The 6959-nt window shown below is 63.8% G+C and overlaps 9 non-coding genes across 9 annotated transcripts; 1 reads left to right on the top strand and 8 right to left on the bottom strand.

Moving 5' to 3' along the window:
* The first annotated feature begins 397 nt into the window (after positions 1-397).
* Positions 398-469, top strand: TRNAP-CGG. Its single transcript has one exon. It is a non-coding gene; the product is annotated as a tRNA-Pro (tRNA).
* Positions 470-523: 54 nt separating this feature from the next.
* On the bottom strand, positions 524-595 carry TRNAA-UGC. Its single transcript has one exon. It is a non-coding gene; the product is annotated as a tRNA-Ala (tRNA).
* A 364-nt stretch (positions 596-959) lies between these two features.
* TRNAP-UGG lies at positions 960-1031 on the bottom strand. The gene has a single exon. It is a non-coding gene; the product is annotated as a tRNA-Pro (tRNA).
* A 662-nt stretch (positions 1032-1693) lies between these two features.
* On the bottom strand, positions 1694-1765 carry TRNAP-UGG. The gene has a single exon. It is a non-coding gene; the product is annotated as a tRNA-Pro (tRNA).
* Positions 1766-2427: 662 nt separating this feature from the next.
* Positions 2428-2499, bottom strand: TRNAP-UGG. Its single transcript has one exon. It is a non-coding gene; the product is annotated as a tRNA-Pro (tRNA).
* Positions 2500-3161: 662 nt separating this feature from the next.
* TRNAP-UGG lies at positions 3162-3233 on the bottom strand. Its single transcript has one exon. It is a non-coding gene; the product is annotated as a tRNA-Pro (tRNA).
* Positions 3234-3895: 662 nt separating this feature from the next.
* TRNAP-UGG lies at positions 3896-3967 on the bottom strand. The gene has a single exon. It is a non-coding gene; the product is annotated as a tRNA-Pro (tRNA).
* Positions 3968-4629: 662 nt separating this feature from the next.
* On the bottom strand, positions 4630-4701 carry TRNAP-UGG. Its single transcript has one exon. It is a non-coding gene; the product is annotated as a tRNA-Pro (tRNA).
* A 662-nt stretch (positions 4702-5363) lies between these two features.
* Positions 5364-5435, bottom strand: TRNAP-UGG. The gene has a single exon. It is a non-coding gene; the product is annotated as a tRNA-Pro (tRNA).
* Between the last annotated feature and the right edge of the window lie 1524 nt (positions 5436-6959).

Raw genomic sequence — 6959 nt, forward strand, 5'->3', positions numbered from 1 at the left:
ACCGGGGGCACCGGGGGGGACCATGTGGGTCAGATGTTGGTGAGGCAGAACAGTGGGAGCCAGGGGTGCACACAGAGCCCCGCAATGGCCCTTCCAAGGGGTTGTGATGTCCCCGGAGCTGGAGGGGCACAGGGCCCTGCAAGGTTTTCCAGATTTTGCACCGCTGGTGAGGTGGAAAAGGGGCATTTTGCCAGGGTGCTAAATGAGCTCCCACGCACCTGCCTGTGCCACGTCAGCACGGGAGCTTTGGGAGCTGAAGGCTGGAGAGCAGAGGGGAGGGAGAGGGCAGCACTCTGGGGCAGCTACCAGCTTCACTGGTCAGAAGTTGACCGTGCACTGCGCAAGGCCACGGGGCCGTGGGGTACAGGACCTGGGCTGGATGCCAGTTGGATGGCATGGCTCGTTGGTCTAGGGGTATGATTCTCGCTTCGGGTGCGAGAGGTCCCGGGTTCAACTCCCGGACGAGCCCTTGTTTTTGGGTATCCCCTGCCCCACTCTGGCTTTTTGGGGAGGCAAAAGGAGCTGGAGATGCTGGGGGTTGAACCCAGGGCCTCTTACATGCAAAGCAAGCGCTCTCCCGCTGAGCTACATCCCCTGCGGGCAAGTGCCCCCAGCCCTCGCCGCTGCCCCACCGCCCACCGCCGTCCCTGCTCTGCCCCCAGGGCCCCGACCCCAGAAACAGACCGTCAGGGAACACACTGCCAGCGGCACGCGCTCTGCTCTGCGGCTCCCAGCGCTGCCTCCAGCTGCCCTTTACCCACCCCTTCCTCCGTCTGCTTCCCTGCCCACACACCCTGCAGCACCTTGCTGCAGCTCTTTGGGGGTCCAGCCTGCCCACGGGGACATGCCCAGCCAGGACGGGGCACTGGCCCCACCGTGCTGGGCACCGCTGCCCTTGCTGTGCCCTGGGTACGCCCATGGTCCCTTGTGCCACGGGGGAAGGTGGGTGCCCAAAAGGAGGGCTCGTCCGGGAGTTGAACCCGGGACCTCTCGCACCCAAAGCGAGAATCATACCCCTAGACCAACGAGCCGGGGTGCGCAGGCCACCCTTGCACCCCCAGCCTCTGCTGCACCCCACGCACTTTAGGGGGGGCAGCTGAGGCTGTCTGCGTCCCTCGGCATGAGTGGGAGCGGGGACGTCCCTCTTGCTGTGGCCGGTCCACGGAGCCACCATCTGGAGGTGACCGTGCGGCATTAGTGCCCTGCATCTCCAATTCCCACTGTCTCCAGGGACTTTCCTCCCCCAAACTGCAGCCCTGGCCCTTACAGCGGTTGAAATGGCCCGTGCTTTGCAGCACCACCCCCTGCCCTTCTCCCTCCATGGGGCATCCCTCAAAGCCAATGTCCTGCTCTGACCTGCCATTCTCATGGCTCCCAGAAAACCCCTGCTGCTTCTTCCTTCCCCAGCGACCCCCGGAGCTGCTGACCTTGCGGCTTGGGGGTTTGCAGGCACTGGGTGTCCCTCAGGTGCCCGGGCTGCCAACGGGGCTGAGACAGGGTGGTGGGGCTCTGGGGCAGCGCAGGGGCATGGTTTTCTGGACGCAGGCCCCGGGGCAGGGGGCAGCCGAGGTGCTGCGGGAGCCCCGGCTGCAGTGCCGCCACCGTGCCCACACTCTGAACCACAGCCCAGGGCAAAGCTGTCCGCGGCCGGTCCCCGCAAGGCGCTGTGAGCGGCACGGAGTGCCCAAAAGGAGGGCTCGTCCGGGAGTTGAACCCGGGACCTCTCGCACCCAAAGCGAGAATCATACCCCTAGACCAACGAGCCGGGGTGCGCAGGCCACCCTTGCACCCCCAGCCTCTGCTGCACCCCACGCACTTTAGGGGGGGCAGCTGAGGCTGTCTGCGTCCCTCGGCATGAGTGGGAGCGGGGACGTCCCTCTTGCTGTGGCCGGTCCACGGAGCCACCATCTGGAGGTGACCGTGCGGCATTAGTGCCCTGCATCTCCAATTCCCACTGTCTCCAGGGACTTTCCTCCCCCAAACTGCAGCCCTGGCCCTTACAGCGGTTGAAATGGCCCGTGCTTTGCAGCACCACCCCCTGCCCTTCTCCCTCCATGGGGCATCCCTCAAAGCCAATGTCCTGCTCTGACCTGCCATTCTCATGGCTCCCAGAAAACCCCTGTTGCTTCTTCCTTCCCCAGCGACCCCCGGAGCTGCTGACCTTGCGGCTTGGGGGTTTGCAGGCACTGGGTGTCCCTCAGGTGCCCGGGCTGCCAACGGGGCTGAGACAGGGTGGTGGGGCTCTGGGGCAGCGCAGGGGCATGGTTTTCTGGACGCAGGCCCCGGGTCAGGGGGCAGCCGAGGTGCTGCGGGAGCCCCGGCTGCAGTGCCGCCACCGTGCCCACACTCTGAACCACAGCCCAGGGCAAAGCTGTCCGCGGCCGGTCCCCGCAAGGCGCTGTGAGCGGCACGGAGTGCCCAAAAGGAGGGCTCGTCCGGGAGTTGAACCCGGGACCTCTCGCACCCAAAGCGAGAATCATACCCCTAGACCAACGAGCCGGGGTGCGCAGGCCACCCTTGCACCCCCAGCCTCTGCTGCACCCCACGCACTTTAGGGGGGGCAGCTGAGGCTGTCTGCGTCCCTCGGCATGAGTGGGAGCGGGGACGTCCCTCTTGCTGTGGCCGGTCCACGGAGCCACCATCTGGAGGTGACCGTGCGGCATTAGTGCCCTGCATCTCCAATTCCCACTGTCTCCAGGGACTTTCCTCCCCCAAACTGCAGCCCTGGCCCTTACAGCGGTTGAAATGGCCCGTGCTTTGCAGCACCACCCCCTGCCCTTCTCCCTCCATGGGGCATCCCTCAAAGCCAATGTCCTGCTCTGACCTGCCATTCTCATGGCTCCCAGAAAACCCCTGTTGCTTCTTCCTTCCCCAGCGACCCCCGGAGCTGCTGACCTTGCGGCTTGGGGGTTTGCAGGCACTGGGTGTCCCTCAGGTGCCCGGGCTGCCAACGGGGCTGAGACAGGGTGGTGGGGCTCTGGGGCAGCGCAGGGGCATGGTTTTCTGGACGCAGGCCCCGGGTCAGGGGGCAGCCGAGGTGCTGCGGGAGCCCCGGCTGCAGTGCCGCCACCGTGCCCACACTCTGAACCACAGCCCAGGGCAAAGCTGTCCGCGGCCGGTCCCCGCAAGGCGCTGTGAGCGGCACGGAGTGCCCAAAAGGAGGGCTCGTCCGGGAGTTGAACCCGGGACCTCTCGCACCCAAAGCGAGAATCATACCCCTAGACCAACGAGCCGGGGTGCGCAGGCCACCCTTGCACCCCCAGCCTCTGCTGCACCCCACGCACTTTAGGGGGGGCAGCTGAGGCTGTCTGCGTCCCTCGGCATGAGTGGGAGCGGGGACGTCCCTCTTGCTGTGGCCGGTCCACGGAGCCACCATCTGGAGGTGACCGTGCGGCATTAGTGCCCTGCATCTCCAATTCCCACTGTCTCCAGGGACTTTCCTCCCCCAAACTGCAGCCCTGGCCCTTACAGCGGTTGAAATGGCCCGTGCTTTGCAGCACCACCCCCTGCCCTTCTCCCTCCATGGGGCATCCCTCAAAGCCAATGTCCTGCTCTGACCTGCCATTCTCATGGCTCCCAGAAAACCCCTGTTGCTTCTTCCTTCCCCAGCGACCCCCGGAGCTGCTGACCTTGCGGCTTGGGGGTTTGCAGGCACTGGGTGTCCCTCAGGTGCCCGGGCTGCCAACGGGGCTGAGACAGGGTGGTGGGGCTCTGGGGCAGCGCAGGGGCATGGTTTTCTGGACGCAGGCCCCGGGTCAGGGGGCAGCCGAGGTGCTGCGGGAGCCCCGGCTGCAGTGCCGCCACCGTGCCCACACTCTGAACCACAGCCCAGGGCAAAGCTGTCCGCGGCCGGTCCCCGCAAGGCGCTGTGAGCGGCACGGAGTGCCCAAAAGGAGGGCTCGTCCGGGAGTTGAACCCGGGACCTCTCGCACCCAAAGCGAGAATCATACCCCTAGACCAACGAGCCGGGGTGCGCAGGCCACCCTTGCACCCCCAGCCTCTGCTGCACCCCACGCACTTTAGGGGGGGCAGCTGAGGCTGTCTGCGTCCCTCGGCATGAGTGGGAGCGGGGACGTCCCTCTTGCTGTGGCCGGTCCACGGAGCCACCATCTGGAGGTGACCGTGCGGCATTAGTGCCCTGCATCTCCAATTCCCACTGTCTCCAGGGACTTTCCTCCCCCAAACTGCAGCCCTGGCCCTTACAGCGGTTGAAATGGCCCGTGCTTTGCAGCACCACCCCCTGCCCTTCTCCCTCCATGGGGCATCCCTCAAAGCCAATGTCCTGCTCTGACCTGCCATTCTCATGGCTCCCAGAAAACCCCTGTTGCTTCTTCCTTCCCCAGCGACCCCCGGAGCTGCTGACCTTGCGGCTTGGGGGTTTGCAGGCACTGGGTGTCCCTCAGGTGCCCGGGCTGCCAACGGGGCTGAGACAGGGTGGTGGGGCTCTGGGGCAGCGCAGGGGCATGGTTTTCTGGACGCAGGCCCCGGGTCAGGGGGCAGCCGAGGTGCTGCGGGAGCCCCGGCTGCAGTGCCGCCACCGTGCCCACACTCTGAACCACAGCCCAGGGCAAAGCTGTCCGCGGCCGGTCCCCGCAAGGCGCTGTGAGCGGCACGGAGTGCCCAAAAGGAGGGCTCGTCCGGGAGTTGAACCCGGGACCTCTCGCACCCAAAGCGAGAATCATACCCCTAGACCAACGAGCCGGGGTGCGCAGGCCACCCTTGCACCCCCAGCCTCTGCTGCACCCCACGCACTTTAGGGGGGGCAGCTGAGGCTGTCTGCGTCCCTCGGCATGAGTGGGAGCGGGGACGTCCCTCTTGCTGTGGCCGGTCCACGGAGCCACCATCTGGAGGTGACCGTGCGGCATTAGTGCCCTGCATCTCCAATTCCCACTGTCTCCAGGGACTTTCCTCCCCCAAACTGCAGCCCTGGCCCTTACAGCGGTTGAAATGGCCCGTGCTTTGCAGCACCACCCCCTGCCCTTCTCCCTCCATGGGGCATCCCTCAAAGCCAATGTCCTGCTCTGACCTGCCATTCTCATGGCTCCCAGAAAACCCCTGTTGCTTCTTCCTTCCCCAGCGACCCCCGGAGCTGCTGACCTTGCGGCTTGGGGGTTTGCAGGCACTGGGTGTCCCTCAGGTGCCCGGGCTGCCAACGGGGCTGAGACAGGGTGGTGGGGCTCTGGGGCAGCGCAGGGGCATGGTTTTCTGGACGCAGGCCCCGGGTCAGGGGGCAGCCGAGGTGCTGCGGGAGCCCCGGCTGCAGTGCCGCCACCGTGCCCACACTCTGAACCACAGCCCAGGGCAAAGCTGTCCGCGGCCGGTCCCCGCAAGGCGCTGTGAGCGGCACGGAGTGCCCAAAAGGAGGGCTCGTCCGGGAGTTGAACCCGGGACCTCTCGCACCCAAAGCGAGAATCATACCCCTAGACCAACGAGCCGGGGTGCGCAGGCCACCCTTGCACCCCCAGCCTCTGCTGCACCCCACGCACTTTAGGGGGGGCAGCTGAGGCTGTCTGCGTCCCTCGGCATGAGTGGGAGCGGGGACGTCCCTCTTGCTGTGGCCGGTCCACGGAGCCACCATCTGGAGGTGACCGTGCGGCATTAGTGCCCTGCATCTCCAATTCCCACTGTCTCCAGGGACTTTCCTCCCCCAAACTGCAGCCCTGGCCCTTACAGCGGTTGAAATGGCCCGTGCTTTGCAGCACCACCCCCTGCCCTTCTCCCTCCATGGGGCATCCCTCAAAGCCAATGTCCTGCTCTGACCTGCCATTCTCATGGCTCCCAGAAAACCCCTGTTGCTTCTTCCTTCCCCAGCGACCCCCGGAGCTGCTGACCTTGCGGCTTGGGGGTTTGCAGGCACTGGGTGTCCCTCAGGTGCCCGGGCTGCCAACGGGGCTGAGACAGGGTGGTGGGGCTCTGCAGACTCGTCTGAGGTCAGCTAGAAAGCAAGGGGGCCTTCCTCTCATCCAAAAAAATTGGATCCCAACAGCCATCCCACCACTAAGCCGTGTCCCTAAGCACCCCATTTACACATCTTTTAAATACCTCGAGGGACGGGGACTCGGCAGCCAGTTCCAGGGCCTGATAACACTTTCAGTTAGGAAATTTTTCCTAATATCCAATCTAAACCTCCCCTGGCACAATTTGAGCCCATTTCCCATTGTCCTATCACCTGTAACGAGAGAGGAGACCAACCCCCACCTCACTACAGCCTCCTTTCAGGCAGCTGTAGAGGGCGATGAGGTCTCCCCTCAGCCTCCTCTTCTCCAGGCTAAACAACCCCAGTTCCCTCAGCCGCTCCTCGTATGACTTGTGTTCCAGACCGTTGCTCTTCCCTGGGTATGTTCCAGCAACGCAACGTCTTTCCTGTAGTGAGGGACCCAAAACTTTCTCATGGTCGGCCACACACTGCCTGCTTAGGTTATGATGTTCTTTCAGATCATAAGATTTAAATTCTAAACCCTTTAGAAAGTGTTGTGTGCCTAAGAGCATGAGAGCGGCTAAACCCAAAGCCAGCACATCTGTGCCAGCTCCCTGTCCACCATCTCCAGCATTTGGAGGCAGGGGTGCCTGCCAGGGGAAGCATAGCAGTGCGGAGCGAGTGTTCAGCGATGCTTCCTCAGCAATCTGTCCCTGGCTCCTGGAGGTTCCCATCTGGGCGCTGCTGCAAGCATGTGCCAATGGAACGAGTAGAGTGACAAACACACAGTGGAGCCAATGTCAGGAGGAACTGTCCAGTCTCCGTGGGTTTTCGGTGATTTGCCGGGGATGTAGAGTTCACAAAGATCTGGGTGTGTTTATGTTCTGGTTTCTCTGTGACCGGCTGTTTATCTTCCCAAGTGCTTGTGACCCTTACATGTTCACATCGCCCTTCTGCCTTCTCCTCAACAGACTGCTCCATTCTTCCTTGTTGATGTCTCCTAGAAGAGCCATCAGATTGTTTTGGGGATGGAGTGATCTCC

This window comes from Egretta garzetta, unplaced genomic scaffold, assembly GCF_000687185.1.
Source record: "Egretta garzetta isolate BGI_Z169 unplaced genomic scaffold, ASM68718v1 scaffold875, whole genome shotgun sequence".
NCBI lineage: Eukaryota > Metazoa > Chordata > Aves > Pelecaniformes > Ardeidae > Egretta > Egretta garzetta.